The 19,742-nt window shown below is 34.4% G+C and overlaps 1 long non-coding RNA gene across 1 annotated transcript; it reads left to right on the top strand.

Annotated features, from left to right (window-relative positions):
* Positions 1 to 788: 788 nt before the first annotated feature.
* Positions 789 to 18,644, top strand: LOC119533500. The gene is made up of 3 exons (XR_005216640.1): positions 789 to 894; positions 1,676 to 1,757; positions 18,600 to 18,644. It is a non-coding gene; the product is annotated as an uncharacterized LOC119533500 (long non-coding RNA).
* Positions 18,645 to 19,742: the final 1,098 nt, after the last annotated feature.

Raw genomic sequence — 19,742 nt, 5'->3', positions numbered from 1 at the left:
AAAATGCTAGGAATATTAGTCCCAGACACCACAAGGACAGCTAGAGACACACAAAAAATAATTCCCATTTGCATAGAACTCATAATGTAGAAAAGAGTTAAAATATCATACTGTAAGTGCCATAGTAAGAGCACAGAGAAGGGAGCATCTCACTTTGCCTGGTGGGATACAAGGAAGGAAAAGATGGATATAATTTTCTTGAATCACTTCCTCCAAGAAATCTCATTACCCAATTCATTTTCTTTTAATTCTTCTTCACAGTTTCTGGGAAACATGGTAATGAAGAACAGAAATGGGGAAAAAGAAAAAAACAAGGAAGCTAGATAGCACTCACTATCATTAGTCCTAAAAAATCAAGAACTCATTGTACTGACATTTGCCACTCAAAGTGAAACTGCTCTGGCAGTGGGAAGGAACTTAACCATGATCTTGAGAGTCAAGTATTTTGAGTTCCCCTTCTCAGATGTCAGTGATTTGTCAAATGGTCATAAGTAAATACATCCTTTTCCTCATCTATAAATTTCATCCTTTTTATGTGTCCTACTGGTAATACTGGCTATTTAAGATGGTTTTTATGTACGGAACTATGCAATTATGAAAAGATTAGAAAACTGGTGACTGATTAAATTTTTTCTCTAATCATTTTCATGGAAGGGAAGAATTTAGCCTAAGAGACACTGGTATACCACATATTTCTTAATCTCTTTCGTTTACTTTTTCTTTCTGTTTCTCTCCCATTCCATGTAGTTTTAAAAACTGCTTCTCGGAGAAGAAGAGCAATGAAGGAAGAACTGAATGTATCTAGCTGTTCTCTGCATTTTTTGGGAAATTATAGAAACTGTTAAGAGAGGGTGTTGAAAAAGTGGAAAGCTTTTCACAGATGTTTTACTTTGGGTAAGAGATCTTATTGGAATAAACATATCTTGCATCTGAAATTATCTGAATTTGAGCATATTAGAATTGACTAGAAATCTGTGACATCCTTTGCTATGTCTGTGATATGCCTACAGACAGGGCTGGAATTTTACCTTCAGCCTGTGCAATATTTATTGAATATAGAAAGAAATGTCTTTCATCCTTCTGCCTTGGGCTTCCCTGTCATCTTGACTGTTTTATTTATCACATTCTACTTGTCTGCCGTTATTTTCAAATGTGTTTTATTTTTATTATTCTCCTATTTTTTTTATTTCATATCTTAGTAGATTTCTTTTGAAGTTCTGGAACATAACTCAGGCAGAAACTCTCAGGGAAAAAAAAAAAAATTGTAAAAATACAATGACTTCATGGGCAAAGTTAGCCAAAGCAACAATTCATTTGGAGACCCATGCATACTTTACTAGGTGAAAAATTTCTAATAGATAATATCTTAGATCTAATAAAAATCTAATGATGAGATTTTTGCTTTTCCTTTAACTTTGATATTGTAAAAATGTTAAAATCAGTTGAATGTGGGGGAGCAATCAATCATTGTATGCCTGTTTCAGTCTCGTGAGATACACAGGTTCTCAAAGAACTTTAAAGTTAATACTATATTAATTGATTTATGAAAAAATATATGCATTACTGTTTTCAACAGTTTTATCCTACTTGTACAAAATAATTAAGTGGGTAACTATTGACTTAGTAAAAGGAGATGCTGGACAAGTCATCTTAATTTTTGTCATTTCCATTCCAGATTCTTTTTGTCTTTCTTATCATGGTCTCTGAAGTTGTCAGTCAGTAGTAAACTGGTGAAGACTGTAAGGAATTGAGATGAGGTATGTACTTGTGATCCCTTTTCTCTAGAAAAAAAAAAAGCTGTCTATTTTGATTATTGTAGTAATTCTAACAATAAAAATCATAGTAATAATTTTATCAGCAACTAATACATTGTAAACTTACTGCCTGCCAGGTGCTATGCTTTATGTCCTCATTTAAACTTGAAAATGAGAATGTATTATTTTTATTCTAGTTTTACAAAAAAGCAAACTAAATCATTAGAAAGATTTGTGGTCACATGGCTACTTAAAGGCAAGTTTCAATATTCCATCTTTCTCCAAAGTACCAATCTTATAATCAATCGACACACCTAACTCGTATTACCTATTCATTTGAAAAGGAAGTTTTTGATTGATTATAGAAACAATTAACTGTTCATAAGACTTTGCTTCTCAAACTTTATTCCAATAAATATTTAAGGAAAAGTATTTTATATCATTTTATAAAAATGTAAATTGACCAAAAAAAGTAATGTTATTTCCCAAATTCAGGTAATAAAGGAAAATGGGAATTAGATATTTTGGAAGAAGAGAGAAATTGTGTTAGAATATTAAAATTTTAATAATGATCTGCTCCTTTCCACAGATGTAATACTTATGTTTAAATCTTGGAATAAGCCTTGGAAGTTTCATTTTGAATTGGCAAAGCAGTTTTTTTTCAGTTTGAGTTTTCTTGGTTTCTAGGCTACAAACTATTTTGTTTATCTGATTCTGCTTTTATTCTTTCATTTTCTTATGCCTTCTCTTGCTCTCTGGTTTCTGCTTTCTTTTTTCATTTTCTTAGTTCTCATGCTAGAAGATTTCCTTTCAGAATATAGGCATATATCTAAGAAAATGGCTTCAAAACAAGCTCCCCAGTGGTCAGGACTCAAGAAGTGAAGTGGTTCAGTATAAATTTAACAAGGAATCCATCCCAGACCTGGTTGAAAATCCTGAAACTGGTACTGGACCTTGGCCTGCCACTTCCTCATTTCTTCATAGCATTGATACTTCATTCAGGTGAAAGTATCAGAATCCTTCTTTCAGATGTGAGGTTAATTATGTCAGTGTCTCCTGTTTGGTCTAGATGGCCCAATGCCAACAAACTTTCCCTAAACTCTTTGGGTCCTGAAATATAATGGTCCCCATATTATCAAGAGATATTATGGCAGACAGCTGGGCCAGCTCATGGGTAATATACAGAAGCAAGTCTAGATGTCAAGACTGATTACTGTAGATCTCCCAAAGGGGAACAAGTTAAAGTAAAAGTAGAGTTGAAGACTTCAGCATCTTTCAGATTCTTTCAAACAACTATATAACCAAACTAATATGTATTATGGATGGATCATTTATTGTATATTTCAGACTTGCAAAAAAATTGGAAAATAAATCTACTTGCCTAAGTAAACAGATGGCACTTTGACCACCCAGAGATGCTTCTAATTGCAGAGAGCTTTTCCAAGTATTACAATTTCAAAACTAAAGAGTGTCGCAAATTAGCAAAGCTAAAGACTCATTTTGGACGTAGGAACTTCCTAGTTTGGTAAGAAGTCTTGTGTTACCCTGACAGTTGCTGCCACCCAGAAAGAGGTCCACAAGGGTGAGGTCTCCTCTTTCTCAGTCTTCCCCAGCTCTTCCCCCCACCAAAGTGGTCCGTTACAAACAGGCAATGCTTAGGTGGTTACACCTTTAACTTTATTATTGGCATGAGAAATGTTTAGGTAAGAATTGTCATCAAATATTGTCAGTTTGTGAAGCGGTTGCGGTTCTTGAGTACTAAGCACAATTTTACTGAAGGTCTTCTGGCTTTGAGATCTAGGGTCAACTAAGTTTCTCTCTGCCATATTTTATGTGGGTCTGCCTTCTGGAACAGGAACAGGTAACTGGTGTATTTTTGTATAAAGTCCCAACCTTGACCAGGCAATATTACAACTACCACAATTACAACACTTTGATGCTTTGCTGGCTTCTTCGCCAGATCTCCTGACTGCGGTTTCTCAGAACTAAAACATCACAGGCACCCAAAGTTCTACATTCTTTTTCATTTCATAACTTGAAACTTCTGCTTGCATGCCCTCTGTGTCTTGTTTACAGTCTTGTGGCTTCTGTTATCTTGTGATGATGCAATCATCATCTTCCTCATGGACTTCTGTAGAGTCTCAACTCGGCCTACACCTGCTAGATCTAAATATTTAATGAAAACTACCTTATTTTGTTAAAAATCCCTTAGTAGCTATAACTTCAGCTTTCTGAATTGAGGAGGTAGATGTTATCTCACAAATGGTAAAATACATTTATGTCTGTGCCTGTGCATACACATGAAATTATAAATAAGAATGTGTGTATGTGTATAAGTATTTCTCTTAGGCCTGAGAAAATTACTAGGTAAGATTTTAAGTCCATTTGTGAGTTAATATTGGTGGATATTCTTAGCTCACTTCTATAAATTTTCAGGGCCCATACTTCTCTGTACACTTGTATGGAGATTGCTTACTGTGCCAGGTTGAAACTGGTATGGACACCAGAAGAGTCGTGACCTTTTAACCCAATCTTGTTGGGTGGAATCTTTTGATTGAGTGTTTCCTTGGAGATGTAACTCACCCAACTGTGGGTGAGACCTTGGATTGAGTTATTTCCTTGGGGGTGTGGACCCCACCCATTCAGGGTGGGTCTTGATTAGTTTACTGGAGTGCTTAAGAGAGCTTAAGAGCCAACACAGACACTGACATTTGGAGACACTTGGAGATGCAGACAGAAGAATGTTTGGAGATGCTAAGCTAGGAGACAAACTCTAGAGTTTGCCCTGGAGAAGCTAAGAGAGGACCCCATATGCTTAAAGAGAAATGTCCTGGGAGAACAAGCAATGATGCACAGGAGCTGAGAGAGAGAAGCTGAGAGACACATTTTGGAGAAAGCCATTTTGAAATGCAATCTGAGAGCAAAGAACCAGTAGATGCCAGCCACGTGCCTTCCCAGCTGACAGAAGTGTTTCCACACGCCATCGGCCTTCCTTCAGTAAAGGTATCCTCTTGTTGAAGCCTTACTTTGGACACTCTTATGGCCTTAGAACTTTAAATTTGTAACTGAATGAATCCCCTTTATAAGAGGCAATCCATTTCTGGAATTTTGTATAACAGCAGAATTAGCAAACCGGAACACTTAACCCATAACTGTAAACATTCTAAGAAGATGTCACTCCAACTATACAGATATAGTTGCTTCTCGGTGGAAAATATCCACACTTAGTCTTAAGTTTTCATTCTTTATGAGTGCATATTATGGCTACTACCTCCCTCCGTCCCTCGCTAGTGCTGCCCAGGATCCCTTTCTTTCCCTACCTCACTCTTCACTTATCTCTGTCTTTGGATTGAGCTATGGCTCAATGAAAATTGTGTAGTTTTGAATTTGCTATAGACTCATTCAACTTAAAAAATGATCAGGAATTTTGACTAGTTTAAAATCTTTTGAAAGTTTTAGATTTATTTTTCTCTCACAGCCAAATATAGAAAATGATACTGACTAATCAGCTCATATATTGGGAATTCTCATTACTGGGTTATCAGAGATTTGGATAAAATACTTCAACTATTGACTAATGCCTAAATGTTTTCAGAAAAAATATTTCATAATTTTTAAAATATTTGATAAAACATGGAAATGTAGTACGTTGGCATACCAGAGAATGGATTGGAATTTTTAACATTGCTATTTGGGATCATTTTGGAAAGATAATTCATTGTGTAAAATCTTGTGATTCAGATATAATGACAGTGGAAGAATGAGTATAATTTGAAATACGTTAATCCATGAGAGCTATTGCCTTTTGCCAAAATGTTAAGCGGGGACAGGAATGTTAGGTGGGGCTGGAGAAAAGTAAGTCAGACTGTGAGAAAACTAATTGGTACTATAATTTAAGGGAATTGCAATAGGCATCTGATAAAATATTGTACAAATTCATTCTTTAATGAAGTGAAAAATGATTGATTCACCTTCTTATTTTAAATATTTTTAGTTTACTCAAGCGAAATGGAGTCTCCAGTGGTTGGCTAATATTTTGTTTTCCTTAAGTGGGGGATTCATCCATTAATTAAACAATTTGATTTGAATACTTTATTGAGGAACTGTTAAGTTAAGGCCTGTTCCCTGGGTGCTGAGCCAAAGTAGAAATACAGACACAATTGCACTCAAGTATAACCTTTCTTACAAATGAAGTAATAAAGCCAATGCAATGCCTGATCATTTTTCTGAAAAGAATTTATAGTCTAAATGGGTTAAAAAAAAGGTCTTGTTCTCATGAAAAAAATACAAAAAATATTGTGCTAGTAAAACACAGTTGTTAAATAGGGGTGTTTGAATTTAACTCTGCTATTTACAATTCTTTGCAATCTACTTAACCTCTTTAAGACTTCAGTTTCATTAGTAGGGTTGTTTTGAGAATTACATATGATCATGTTTGGATTTGTTTTGTTTTTATTTTTTGTTTTGAAAATAATTTGATACTCACAGGCTAGCTGCAAAAATAATATAAAATGAATATAGAGAACTCCAGCATGCCCCCTTACTAAGATATCTAGATTCATCAACTTTTAACATTTTTGTATCATCTTATCTTTCTCTATCATTTATCTGTATCTAGCTAGTTAGCTAGCAATTTTTTAAACATTTGAGAATAAGTAGCATGCATCAAATTCCTTGAACACTTAATACTTCATGTGTATTTCCTAAGATCAAAGATACGCACTTACGTAAGTCAATAAGCACAGTTGTCAAGTTCAAGAAATTTAACATTGATATAAAGCATACAGTCTCTGATCCATTTCTTTCCATTGTCCCAGTAGTGTCCCTTGGACATATTCTCCTCCATTATTAGATCCAGTTCAGTATCATGTATTGCATTTAATTGTCCTTGTCTCTTTAGTCTCACCCACCTCCATCTCTTTTAAATTGTAGAAACATATATACAACTTAAAATTTTCAATCTCAATTATTCTGAAACATGCATTTTAGTGGGATTAATCACATTCACAATGCTGTGTTACCCTCACCACTATCTGTTACCAAAACTTTTCCATCACCCCAAACAGAAGCCCAGCATCCACTGTGCACATTATGCATTAATTCCCGTTTCCCCTTCCTCCTCCCCCCACCACATCCCCACTCTTGGTAACCTTTGCTCTACTTTCTGTCTCTATGAATTTGCATATTCTAGTTACTTTATGCAAGTGGAATCATATACTGGCTGTCCCTTCCTATCGGACCTATTTCGCTCAACATGATGTCTTTAAGGTTCATTGATGTTGTGACATGTATCAGAACTCCATTCATTTTTATTGCTGAATAATATTCCATTGTGTGTATATATCTAGACATAGATATAAGTATAGGTATAGCTAGATATAGACACAGATATAGATATAGATACATACATACCACATTTTGTTTATCCATTCATATGTTGATGGACATTGGGTTACTTCTACCTTTTGGCTTCTGTGAATAGTGCTGATATGAATATTAGTATACAAATATCTGTTTGAATCTCTGCTTGTAATTCTTCTGGGTTTATACCTAGAAGTAGGATTGCCAGATCATATGGTAGTTTTACATTTAACTTTTTGTGGAAAAGCAAAACTGTTTTCTACATCAACTGCATCATTTAACATCCCCATCAACTATGTACTGGGGTTCCTATTTATCTACATTCTTGCAAACCCTTGTTATTATTATTTTTTTAAATAATAGACATCATATTAAGTGTGAGGTGATATCTTGTCATGGTTTGATATTGAGCATTTTCATATGCTTATTGGCCATTTGTATATCTTCTTTGGACAATGTCTACTCAAGTCCTTTGTTCATTTTGTAATTGGGTAGTTTGTCTTTTTGTTGTTGAGTTGTAGCAGTTTTTTTTAATATATATAGATATTCTCAATAATAAACCCCAATCAGATATATGGTCTCCAAATATTTCCCATTCTGTTTGTTGTCTTTTCATTGTCTTGATATTTTGATGCAAAAAAGTTTTAAATTTTGATGAAGTACAATTTATCTATTTTTTCTTTTGTTGTTTATCCTTTCAGGGTAAAGTCTAAGAATCCATTACTTAATGCAAGGTCCTGAAGCTATTTCCCTGTGGTTTCTTATAATAGTTCTATAGTTTTAGCTCTTATATTTATGTCATTTATCCATTTAGAGTGAATTTTTATATATGGTATGGGGTAGGAGTCCATTTTCATTTTTTAGTATGTGAATATCCTGTTTTTCCAACACCGTTTGCTGAAGAGACTATTCCTTCCCCATTGAGTGAGCATGGTATCATAAAATGAATCAGTCACAGATGTGTGGATTAATTTCTGAACTCTCAATTCTTTTCCACTGGTTTTTATGTCTGTCCATGGCCAGTACCACACCATTTTGATTAGTGTAGCTTTGTAATAAGTTCTGAAATCAGGAAGTGTGAGTCGTCCAACTTTGTTCTTCTTTTTCAAGATGGGTTTGACTATTTGGGGTCTCTTGTCCTTCCACATAAATTTGATGGTTAGCTTTTCCATTTCTCCACAAAAGGCTATTGAAATTTTGATTTTGATTCTTTTGAAACTCTATATCACTTTGGATAGTATTGACCTCTTAATTGCATTAAGTCTTCTAATTCTTGAACACAGAAGACTCATTTATTTAGGTCTTCTATAACTTCTCTCAGTAACGATATGTAGTTTTCCATGTATAAATTTTTATACCCTTAGTGAAATTTATTCCTTGTATTTGTTCTATATTGTAAATATAATTGTTTTCTTGATTTCCTTTTTGAATTGTTCATTGCTAGTGTATAGAAACACCATGGATTTTTTTGTGTTGATCTTGTACCCTAATACTCTGCTGAATTAATTTATTAGCTTTAATGTGTTGCTTATAGATTCTTTGTGTTTTTCTTTATATAGAGTGAAGTCATCTGTGAATCATGTTACCTGTGAATAGGAGTAATTTTTTATCTTCCTTTCCAATTTGGATACATTTTATTTCTTTTTCTTGGTTAATTGCTTTTGCAACATACAATGTTGAATAGTAGTGGTGAAAGCTAGCATCCTTGTCTTGCTCCTGATCTGAGGGAAAATTTTTCAGTCACTCTCTTTTGAGATTAGTTGTGGTATTTTCATGTATGTCCTTTTATTATATTGAGGAGTTCCCTTTCTATTCCTGGTTTTCTGAGAGATTTTATCATGAAAGTTTGCTGGATTTTGCCAAATGCCTTTTATCCATTAATCGAGATGTGCATGTGTTTTTTTTTCACTTTTCTTCAATTGTCTTATCTTCAAGATCATTAATTCTTTCTTCTGCCAACTCCAATATGTGTTTGAACCCCTCTTGGGAATTTTTTATTTCTGTTACTGAGGACTTTAACTTTGGTTACTTTTTATGATTTTTATCTCTTTATTGATATTTACCTTTTTATCACCTATCATTTTCCTGATTTCCTTTACTTTTATTTCATGTTTTCTTTTACCTCTTTGACCATATTTAGGGCAGTATTTTTAAGGTCTTTGTCTAAACTGTCCAAGGTTCCATCTTTCCTGTTGATGGTTCCTAATGCTTTATCTTGCTCCTTTGCATGGGCCATTGTTTCATGTTCCTTTTTGTGTCCTATAAATTTTTGTTGTACCCTGGTTATTTTTATGTTACAATGTTTTATCTCTGGAATTTAGCCAGTGAAGCATCTGTTCATTCAACTTGTATCCAGTTAGTGTTATGACAGTGATCTCCTTATATGCCAGGATCTAACAACAACAAAGTAAAACAAAACCAGTAAAAATACTCTTCCCAGTTGTGGTAGTTTGGAGCTGCTGTGCACCCCAGAAAAAGCCATGTTCTTATAATCCATTCCTGTGGGTGCAGACCTATTGTGGGTGGGGGCTTTTTGTTAGGTTGCTTCAATTGAGATGTGACCCATCCATTTTAAGTTCTATTTTAATCTTTACTGGAGTCCTTTATGAGACAACAAAAGGCAGAAACACCAAGATAGAGATTTGAAAGAAAATGCCCTGGAGAAGCTAAGAGAGAATCCACAGATGTTCAGAGAGGAAGAACTGAAGTCTGAAGCTGAAAGCAATGCAATCCAGGAGCAAAAGACCAGCAGACACCAGCCATGTGCCTTCCCACGTGACAGAGGTGCATCCTCAGTGGCCTTAGAACTGTAAATTTGTAACTTAATAAATCCCCATTGTTAAAAGCCAATCCATTTCTGGTTTATTGCATATTGACAGCTTTAGCAATCTGAAACACCAGTCTATGCAGACTGGGTTGTGTAAGTGCTTTACTTCCAGCTTTTTCTGCCTAAAGAGTTCAAAGAGCATTAGAGATGTAGGGTTGTCCCTGGTCTTTTCTGAGACTACAGCTTGTTCTGGGAATGTTTGTGGTCCTAGGAACTCCCTCATTTACATAAATCCAAACATCCTTTTCCCCTAGGAATTAGTGTTTTCTCCTAGTCCTGGGTGTTACATTGTATGTCCCATAGCCAGTAATCCTTTGTGTCAGGGAGCTCCAATTTGACTGTTCTGCTACAGCATTTTAGCTGCACTGTGAATCATCTCTACGCATAGTGCAAATTCTTGGACATTGAGCCTATGATGAATATCCATGTTGTCCTTCAGACTGCCACCAGGTAGCTTGACACAGACATACATGAACCTTAGTATACGCACAAGGGTTACACTGCCCCTCTGGAACTGGACCAAGGACCTGCACTGGAAATGCAGGCTAGCTCTCCATTGTGCTGGCAAGAAGGAGGGGCAGAACCACCAAGGGTACCATGAGGTGTTCTACCATTTTCAAGTTGACTTTTTCATGATTTGATGCTCTACCTGTTACTGTAATCTTTCACTGTTTTCTGGAGTTCTTATAAAAATGGCTCTGCTAGGTTTTGCTTGTTATTTAAAACTTCTTTCAGGAACGGAACCCTGGAGCATCTCACTCTATCATTTTGGCTGTGATGTTTTTAAAATGCTTAGACACATCATCTGATAAATTCTCAATAAATATTAACTATAATAATCACCACTGTGCCAAGTTTGTCTTGGAAAAACCCTCCTAGTATTATGGGTACAAATTGTCACTTGCCAGAGGAATTTAGATTCTAGAAGGTTAGTGTCAAAAATAAGCCAATTTTCACCTTGTTATCTCTTCTTGCTTTTCTCCTCCCCATGCCTTTCTCAAATATATGCCATAAAATGACTTAAAAGATACGTTCCTCCTTTGTTTTATGTACTACCAGTCTCCTCTGCACTACCACTGCACAAATACATCCATTAAATGTTTCTTACCTTAAAGATGCAAGTGCTCAATATGTGGTGACAATTTCTTCACAGGCTAATTCCATATATACCACTTTGGCTTAGTCTGTCCAAACAATAGCATGATAATTCAAAATTTTGGTAATACGCAGCCAGCTAATAGTAGCTGCCACATACTTTTTGGAAATTTTGCAGTTTCTTTAACTTTAGTATTTTTTGCAAAACACTTTTCAAAGAAGCAACTATAAAATCATTTCTTAACAAGCTTCATTTCCTGAGGGCAGGTAAGGTCTCCAGTCCTATAGAGATGGATCATGTTCAGAAAGTCTACTGTGGGTGCATTATCACAAGGCATATCACACTGCTTTCTTATTCCTTTGTGGAAATTCTGTTAATATCTTTCTTTCTCATTCTATTTATTTTCATTTCTTTATGACCAATCCCTGGCCAGCCCTTCTGCTTGAGTTTTTGATTGACTTATTGTGTTATGTTCAACCTTTTTACATATTTATTGTTCCATAAACTTAGATGTTGATTTTCTTCCATGTTTGATTTAATTTATTTTGTGAGTTTTTATTCAATTTATGGATTTTGGGATAAAACTCTCTCATTAGTTCTTTACACTATAGACTGCAAAAAATCTGATTTATAAAAGTTCACTTTGTTTTTGATGTAAAAGCAAGTACTACATTTTGATTTGGCCTTAGTCACATGGGGTAATGTTTTTGATACTAATAAAGTTAGCCGTTTTTGATTCTCAGTTGAAGAAAGGAAGAGGGAAATTGATATTTGCCTGAGTTTAATATTTGAACTGATTCTGGCCTTTGATTATTTTCAAATATTTTTGTAAATCTAGGTCTTATCTAAGCAATATACTGTTTGTAGGATTTAGAAAATCAGCAACCATAGCAGAGCTAAATACAGTTTATACTAAAGCCCCTTCCATGCTTTTTAAGAAATTTTGTTTGTTTTCATGTAAGGGTGTAAGAATAATGGTGAACAATTTCACTTTAGATTCTATGAGATTTTGATGAATGAGTTCAGTAGGTCCCTAGGATCTAGGCCTGTACTAATCCTGGGACCTTGAACCCATCTTTTTTTTTTTCTGATCACATCTTCCAAGTTACATTTTGTGACATATGTGGAGACTGTTTGATGTTAGGCATAATGCATATTTGAAGGAATTGCCAGGAAAATAGCAATTGGTCTTTAGGAGATATGTAGATATTTTTTATTACGGTCATTGCAGGGTTCTTAATTTAGGATCGTTTTCACCTGGATTTTCTTGGTGTTCAATAAAATTTAACAGTTTCAAACCTTTTGTTAACAATCTTTAGGTTTTCATAAAAGGCATTTTCAATTTCTTACCTACTTTATTTCTCATAGTCTTATTGATACAGAGACTTCCTACTTTTTTCCCAGAAAGTTTTTAAAGGAGTAACCTGAATTGTCTTAAAAATAACAAAAGTAGATATCTGTTTGGAGTAGCCAGGATCAAAGTAATCTTCTTCCTAAGCAACTATAAATGGTGGAGAAAATACAAAGAAAAAATCACCCAATATGAAACAATTTGGATAGCTCTATAGCTATCAAAGAATTAAAGTTCATAGTTTGAAAATTCACAAAAAAGTTACTGCCAATGTGCCTAGAATTCACTGGAGTATTCTACCAAATGTTTAAAAAGAATTTATACCAATTCTTCATAATTGCTTCTGGAAAAGAGAAAAGGAGGGAATACTTTCCAATTTATTTTATGAAGCCATTATTAGCATGATACCAAAACCATATAAGGACACTACAAAAAAAAAAAAAAAAAAAAAAAAAATAAGCAAAAACTGCAGATAATATCCCACATGAACATAGAGTCAAAACTATTCAACAAAATATTTGCAAATCACATTCAACAATGTGTAGAAATAATTATACACCTCAGCCAAGTGCAAAGCTGATTCAATATTCAAAAATGTCAATATAATCCGGCATATAAGCATGTTAATGAAGGAGAAAACTCATATGATAGCATCAATTGCTGCAAAAAAATTTTTTTTTGATGCAATTCAATACCTATTCATGACAAAAACTCAGCAAACTAGGAATAGTTAGGAAATTCCTAAAATTGATAACGAGCTTCTATAAATAGCCTACAGCTAACATCATATTTAATGATGAAAGAGTGAATGCTTTCCCCTTAAGATCTAATCAAGGCAGGTTGTCTCACCACTCTTATTAAACATAGTACTGGAAGATGTAGCCAGGACAACAAAACAAGAAAAGGAAATAATATGCATAGAAATTGGAAAGGAAGAAATAAATATGTCCATATGTGCACTTGGCCTGATAATCTATTCAGAAAATCCCAAGGAGTCTCAAAACAACAAAACAAAAGAACCACAACCCTAAGCCTGATAAGTTGATTCAGCAAGGTTGCAGAATGTGGGAGCAATATACGTCAACCAACTGTATTTCTGTATACTAGCAATGAGCACATGGAAATTGAAATTAAAAACAAAATGCCATCGACAATTGCTCAAAAACTGAAATATTTAGGTATAAATCTGACAAACCATGTAATGGAACTGTATATTGAAAACTGCAAAACTTTAATGAAAGAAATTTAAAAATTGTCTAAATAAATGGAGAGACATACTATGTTTATGAATTGGAAGACTCAACATAGTAAAGATGTAAATTCTCCCCAAATTAATCTATAGGTTTAATGCAATTATGATCAGATTTCTAAAAGACTTTTTATAAATATAGGCAAGTCTATTTTAAAATTTATTTGGAAAGACAAAGGAACTAAAAGAACTAAAACAATTTTGAAAGAAAAGATTAGAGTGGGTGGAAACACTCTACCCAATTTTTAGATTGACTATATAGCTATGGTAATCAAGACCAGAATGGTATTGGTGGAGGGATAGACACATTAGATCAAAGAGAACCCAGAAATACACCCACAAATGGAACTGGAGCAATTGGACATCCATAGGCCAAAAACAAACAAACAAAAAGACCCCCAACCTAAACTTCACAACTTGTATAAAATTTAATTCAAAGTGATAAAATATAGAATTAAATATAAAACAAAACTTTATAAAAAATTATGGAAGAAAATATAAGAGAAAATCTCTGCAACCTAAGACTAGGTGGAAACAAAAAGCATGACCCAAAAGGCATGATCCATAAATGAAAGAAAAGAATCAATACATTAGACTTCAGCAACATTACAAGCTTTTGCTCTGTGAAAGATCCAGTAAGAGGATGGAAATATAAGCTACAGACATGAAAAAATATTTGAAAACCACATAATGACAAAGGATTCATGTCTACAATACATGAAGAACTTTAAAAGTTCAACAGTAAATAAACAAACAGTCCAATTAGAAAATGGTCAAAGGACTTGAATAGACATTTCTCCAAAGAAGGTATACAAATGGCCATTGAACACATGAAAATATGTTCAACATTATTGTCATCAGGGAAACGCAAATGAAAACCACAATGAGATACCACTTTATACCCACTAGGATGACTGTGATGTAAAAAACAAAAACAAAAAACAGAAAATAAAAGCATTGGTGAGTATATAGACAAATTGGAACAATAGTACACTGTAGGTAGTATTGCAAAATGGTGCAGCTACTGTGGAAACCAATTTAATATGTCCTTGGAAAGTTGAACATAGAACTACCATATGACCAAGCAATACCACTTCTAGGTAGGTAACCAAAAGTATTGAAAGGAGGGACTTGAAAAGATATTTTTACACCAATGTTCATATTGGCATTTTTCACAAAAGCCTAAAGGGGGAAGCAACCCAAACGTCCTTCAACAGATGAATGGATAAACAAGAAGTGGTACACGATGACATTTTATTCAGCCTTAAAAAGGAAAGTTCTGATACACACCACAACATAGATGAAACTTGAAGACATCATGTTGACTAAAATAATCCAGAAACAAAAGGACAGATACTGTATGATCTCACTGATATGAAATACCTAGAATAAGCAAATTCTTAGAGATAAAATGTAGATTACATGTTACCAACAGCCAGGTGGTGAGGGGAATAGAGAGTTACTGCTTAAGGGGTACAGAGTTTCAGTTTGGGGGGATAAAAAAGTTTGGGGAACAGATGTTGGTGACAGCAGCACAATATTATGAATGCAATTAATACCACTGAATTGTACATTTAAAAATGGTTAAAATATGGAATTTTGAGTTGTATACATATTATTACCATAAAAAGTAAAAAAAAAAAAAAACCCACAAAATTATATGTACCCTTTGGGTATAACTCATCAATTGCACTCCTGGGCATTTATCCCATAGAAGTGTTCACACAAATGTCTATACTTGAATGTTCCATAGCTGAAGTCTGGAAACAACCTAAATAGACTTCAGTGGGCAAATTGTTAAACAAACTGTGGTGCATCCATCCATACCACAGAATACTTCATAGCACTAAAAAGGAACAAACTACTGATACATGCAACAACTTGGAATGACCTCCAGGGCACTGTACCAAGGGAAAAATTCAGTATCAAAGGTTGCATACTATAAGTTAATGGAATTCAGGCTGTGGAGGAATGAGGGAAGTGCGCCATGTTAAAAAGTGAAAGAGGCAAGTTAAGACATTCTTTGAGAATCTGGATAACAAAAAGAAAAATAGCAATTTGAATGGCATTTGCCATGTTTTATTCTATTTCAGCCATTTTTATGACTAAGAATATAATCAATTTATTGTGTAAATGAATAAAATTGTTTTTAAGATGTGTCATTTTTCTCTCTGAAGTAAACCTAGAATGTCTGACAGAGATAATATCTTTCAAGTGTAAGATGGTTTACGCTATGATTTAGTGAACAAATTAATCCACCACCTTGTTGGAAACTATTCTCCTTATTTAGAATACTCAAAAAAAGAGGCGAGGGGGGAAATCCCACTTAATATCCAAGGCTCAAAAAGAAAGAAGAAAGGAAAAAAAATGTTTTTGAAATTTGAGAGTAAGTTCTCCCATTATTCTATATCATGGCACTCATTTATTTTCTTTTAGTGTCCAACATACTCTGCAATTTTTATTTTATATGTTTGCTTACTTGCTCATTGTCTGTTATCCCACCAGAGAAGAACTTCTGTGAGCATTCAACTAACATAACCAGGGCTTATGTCTTCACACTGTGCTTGGCACAATCTGATTCTTAGTAAACATTTGTACATGCATGAAAGAATGAATAAATAATTTGGAGTTAAAGCTTTAGAAACTTGCTAGCTTAAGTGAAGATAATTCACTAACAATTACAAAGGAGAAAGTCATTCATCAATTTAACAAGTACTTGCTGAGTACCTATGTGTGTCAAACATTGCTGTAACTGCTCATGATACATCATTGAAAAAAAAGCACTAAATTTATGCACTCATGGAACTTATATTCTAGTGATGGAAAATAAAAAGATTAAATGGATGAAGAGAAGCATTTTGAAATTTATCATCACCCACACAACCTTGCCTAGATTGGGAGATGACTAAAGCCAATAGTTTTCTCCCTAATGAAAAGAGATCTAACATTGTCATTTCATTATGTTTTTTCCTTATCTAGAAAAGGAAAAATTGGTAAGCCACCTGGTTAAGAGGAAGCTATAGCCTGACCCACTCTTTTCCAATTTCTTGCTTTGAAACTCTGAACTACCGATACAAACTTGGAACCACTTGGAAGTCTCTGAAATGGTGTGATGCAAATGAAGTTTAGGAGCTAAAGGAACAGAACTACTTGATATAACTTCAAAGTAATACTAGATGCAGAGAGCTGAACTATAAATTGACATTGTACAGAATAGGGGGAAAATGGGTAATAATCCACCTATGTACTGTTTGGAAGCCATGATTTTTGAAAAGGACCATTTTGTTGCTCAGTGATATATTTTTTTTTAAATCCTTGCTCAATATATTATTTCTTCTTCATATAATAGGTTAACTTTTTATAATTTTATTTTAATATCATGGCATTTATTTGGAAAAAAAATCGGGTGTTTCATATTCCAAGATTTGATGTCTGAAGTAACAATGACCATTAAAGCTCCACCACCTTAATACTCCTAAGACCAATTATATAAGTAGCATGCAACATGGGAGACAAGGTATATCAAAGACTTAGTTCACAAGTAGTATCACTTTAGATCATTTATCAGAAAGTGAGAGAGCCTTCTAACCACTCTGATCTTGGTGATAATACCAACAATATTTACCTTCAAAAATTTTTCTTCTACAAACATCTAAAAATAAATGCTTTGCAATTATAAGAACTCTTGTAACTGTATTTTCTATAATAGACACACAAACTATTTTATATATATATATGTGTGTGTCTGTGTGTGTGTATATATATATATATGTATGTATGTATATATGAAGACCTTTCCATAACCAGGTATCAATGAGCAAACCATACTTAAGGCAACATCAGGTGAAATGACATCATGCCAAAGATCATTATTTGGGAAAAACTTTAAGGTCATTTTTAATAGGAACATGAGTAAAAAGAATAGAGTCACTGACTCTGTTTCCCAGATATTCTCTGCTCTGGAATATGTGGCAGACCTCCTCTTGGGGCAATAGCTACTTATTTAGGCATGTGTGTACATATGTGGGTATGTAAGTGTGTGTGTGTGCATGTCTGCGCCTTAACCAAAGCTGATTAAGAGTCTCTTTTTGTCATATTACATTTTCTCTCTCTCTAGAGAAAAACAATGTGGCCAGCGTCCCTCCTAGCTTGATAGATCAAACTCTTAATGCTTAATGTCTGAATTGTCACATCCAAAAGAGGCCTTATAAATCCAAACTCTGCTGTTTATTTATACTTTTTATTCTGAGATTTCTCAATTGACATTCCACTGTATTTATGGATCCAAATTGCTCCACCAGATGAAATTTTATTCAGGGGTCACTGATGCTGTCATCTTGAGGTCACTTAAAAAGTTTATTTCCCAGCCTTTTTGCAAAAGGGAGTTTCCTAGGAAATAGCAAATTCACACTGGCTTGCAGATCTCTGGCTCTGCAGAACACAGTGCTGTTTGGTCTCCAAGCTTGCTGTTCTGAACTAAAATTTGTTTGTTAGAGAGAGAAGATAGGATGCCGTTTCAACCTTGAAGGGCGAGGGAAGGAAGAAATAGCATTTTCTCAATATAAGCCACTGTGATAACACCAAAATGTGAAACTTTATGAATGCTATTTGAGAGATTCTATTTTTTGATAACTCAGAAATTACATTTTTGGCAGGGTGGTTTCAAAAAAGGAACACTAGGGCTTTGATTTGGTCCTCTGTTTTTATCTGCAACTTTAATCTATATACGGGGAAGGTTTTCTTTGACATTTGTAGCAGCATTTCTGAGATTGATGCTGCTGCCTATTATTATACAGGAGAACATTTGATACTAAAGGTTCCCGCAGCTCCCATCAACTTTCTATAGCAGGTCTGCTCTCCTGACATTTAATGTCCCTTAAGCCTGATACGGTCTGATCACTTCAACACGCCAGCTGCTTTGGGGAGAAATAAAGAACTACGGTGTCCTTGATTCTTCATAGAGACTGTTGCCATCTACATCACCAGCCAGCCATCACCTTTCCCCCTTAATGTGTGTGAATTAAAGTCGAGGAGAAGGACATGTATTGTGCCCACGTGTACACATACCAAACACACCAAGATTAAACCAGGTAAGTGAAAAAGTGGTCTCCTTAAATGCGACCAAAGGACCCAGCACCAGTTAAAAGGAAATGTTCCTTGTGCCTGCAATATCAATTTCTCAAAATCACTGTTAGTTTTTATGCCTAGAAAGAAGTGCCCTTCTTGGGTGAATTAACCCTGTAAATGCCTTAACTAACAAAAGTTAGAAATATCTTCATAACTATAACCCAGAATCCAGATTGGATCCTGGTGAAGTAAACCTGTCAACCCAAATATTGAATGAACCACTAATCAAATAAGCCGCTATAAAAAAGAACAAAAAGTTCTCTCTATCCTGATCTGAAAGATCTCTAGGATATGTTATCAAGTAGAAAAAGCAAAGTACAAAACACTTCCCATAGTTTGTTATTCTGTGTGCGTATAAGATATCTGAATTTTGCTTTTATTTGCCTAAGAAAATGCTGGAAAGATATTCAAGAAACTAATCAAAGTGCTAACAAGTAGAGAGTGAGGGAAAGAGAAAAGGGTGGACAGGCACAGGGGTGGGGATAAGAGCTCTCAATTTATTTTTTACATCATTTAAATTATTTTTATTTCATTTTAATTTTCAACAATGTGAATGTATTACCTACTCATTCATTTTTAATTTAATTGAAGGAAGAAAGCTAAGGCTTTCATTTTCATTTGAGTTTTATTTTCTATCTGACAGTATAACTGGGCTCTGGGAAACCTGGAGTTTCCATTTAGTCAGGCTGCTCAGCTCCTACATACATCATACAGTTCACTGAATAATTCTAACTAAATTTTTAAACTTGTGCTTCATCATCTCTGTGCACCTTGTCTTTAACCCATCATAAGCTCATAGACGGCAGGTACTATATTCTAGGTACAGTGCTTAGGTGTCAGTACATTACTGAATAACACTTTCAGGGAATGTAAAGTATGATTTAAAAAAGAGGAAGAATTATGACCCACTTTCCAGCAGTAAAGATTTACTTTTTTTTTAGCTAACAGTATTCTATTTCCAAGATAGTTTAAGAGAA

This window comes from Choloepus didactylus, chromosome 4 (genome assembly GCF_015220235.1).
Source record: "Choloepus didactylus isolate mChoDid1 chromosome 4, mChoDid1.pri, whole genome shotgun sequence".
NCBI lineage: Eukaryota > Metazoa > Chordata > Mammalia > Pilosa > Megalonychidae > Choloepus > Choloepus didactylus.
Note: the sequence above shows the minus strand (reverse complement) of the source record. Positions and strands in the feature narration are given on the sequence as shown.